We start from the raw sequence: 2,425 nt of genomic DNA, 5'->3' as shown, positions 1-2,425 counted from the left end.
CATGATAACAATACAAACTGAAATGACAACTTCCGGTCGTTACTACCGTCCACTTCGACTTCCAGGAAATGAGCAAAGGAAAAAGTCAGTTGTGAGCACGTGGTCACTGTCTGTTAGCGCTCCACAGAACACAGGGGCTGTCCGAAAAGTTCAATGTTATTAGTAAGTTACTGTAAATCCCTGAGTAGTGGGTTCTATCTTTATGAAAACTCTTCAGCATTAAATTCTTAGATATGCATTGTTTAATTGTTTTCTATATTTCCCATTAAATCGCTGAATGGTCAGCTCACCTTCAATTAAATTATAGGAGCACAAAGTAGGTCTGTATGTTAATAAAATGATATGAAAGAATGACTTTGTGACATGAACTGAACAACCACTTCCATATCATAACTTACACGTTTTCCCACAATTATACCATGACAGAAGCACGTGAAGAAAGGCCAATAAGCGCTCATACCATATCAAGGTATGGGACGCACTCCGCCATCTCTCACGCGAACCTAAAAGATGATCAGTCATCTCGCGCTGTGTCCTCTTCTCGGCACGTGCCGTCCCACTCAACTGCGCATCTTCATTAGGGCCCTGTTCACTCTGTTATGCACGGCCAATTGCACATGTTATAGTGAAGCGTGATGATTCTTTGTAACCAAGTTTGCTTGCTAGCTTAACCAGAACGACAGAACTTGTATAGCAGACTATCGATGAATGTTCATAGGTGAGAAACAGTTGCAATTTCTTTTTACTTTATTCTTGTCCAGTAAAACATTGGTATGAGAATAAAAATTGTTTAGCGGTAATTAATACAGCATTTTATAAATTACTATATATACTATACATCAAATTACTGATATTAGTATTTTCAATCTGAGCAGCCCCTTATGTGTACGTGGACACTTTGCCCAAATAACGAACGGGATTGACTGTCACTTTTGTAACGTGCCCACAGCCAAAAGTGCGGAACGTGTTCAGCGACATTTCTTTTCGAACACTGGACTGCTAGACCCACGCCAGACACACTAGCCACTAGGCTACCATCGACCCAGGGTTCACTAAGCAAGAATTTATTGCACTGGAATGTGATGCTAACACTAACTTAGGCAAGGCTGAAAAATTATCCATCTAAACTAGTCTTATTTACAGCAACAAGCTTCGTTTTAAGTGTCATTAAATACATAGTCTTTAAAAACATTTATTATATGTGACAAACTAAAGTTGGAGTGTTTCGATATATACATTCGGTGTGAACTATGTTTCATCGTAAAGCTTAGAGTGTAGATAGTCACGTACGTGTGTTTCTGTGGAAACGGATACTTAACTGCTTTTGATGCTCACGTGTTTTACAAAGTCCAAACTACACGTATAGTGATAATAAATATACAAATGATCAAGAAATGTTATAAAACTTATAATGATAATAAAAATAAACATACCAAGTTATGTTCCAACTATAGATTAGGAAGAGTTATAATAATAATGAAATATTTGTGTATGGAATGTATATAAAAACTCACTCCCGATAATAGAATAAAACTATTTGTAATGATAAGTAACATAACGATGTTCCAACTATAGATTAGGAAGAGTTATAATAATAATGAAATATATGTGTATGGAATGTATAAAAAATTGGAACATCGTTATGTTACTTATCATTACAAATAGCTTTATTCTATTATCGGGAGTGAGCCTAATCACTATTCAGAAAGGAGTTTATTTAGGACATTGTTATGTAGATTTTATAATGATCATAATACTTCTTAATCACTAACCAGAATGGAGTTTATTCGGGGCATTGTTACGTGGATTTTATAATAATCATAATACTTCCTTATCACTATTCAGAAAGGATTTAGTCAGTACATTGTTACGTAGATTTTTCACACCATTTTAAAACTTCTTGGTTTGTAATCGGGGGTGGATTTATTCAGTTCATTGTTATGTATATTTTATCATTATATTTCGTGTTGACAGTTTCGTAAAACGTTTATTCGGAAATTGTTATGCATGTTGTATTATTATACATTTTGTTCATACTTTGAAAGAGAGTTTAAAAGTATTATGATTATTATAAAATATACAAAACAATGTATCACTATGTATCCTGAATAATGACCAAGAATGGAGAAGTGGCAAGACTATTGACCAAACGTCAGTGTTAGTATACAAGAAGTATCTCATTTTTAACATCAATTTCAGATCAAAGGAGTAAATAGAAATCAAATGACGGACTCTCTTTTCTCTGGAGAGGGCGCTGTTATATATATATATAAAGGATTTTTATATGTGCAAATAAGATGATTATAAAAACCATTTTAGCATATTTGACTTCTTTAACTACAAGATAATTTCATGCAGATTATGATTTAAATATTTTGCCTTTTTAAGATGTTACATCTAGAAAAAAACCGAAAAACTCGACTAA

The sequence above is a fragment of the Limulus polyphemus genome, unplaced genomic scaffold (assembly GCF_000517525.1).
Source record: "Limulus polyphemus unplaced genomic scaffold, Limulus_polyphemus-2.1.2 Scaffold1583, whole genome shotgun sequence".
NCBI classification, from domain to species: Eukaryota; Metazoa; Arthropoda; class Merostomata; order Xiphosura; family Limulidae; genus Limulus; species Limulus polyphemus.
This window is presented reverse-complemented; position numbering follows the sequence as displayed.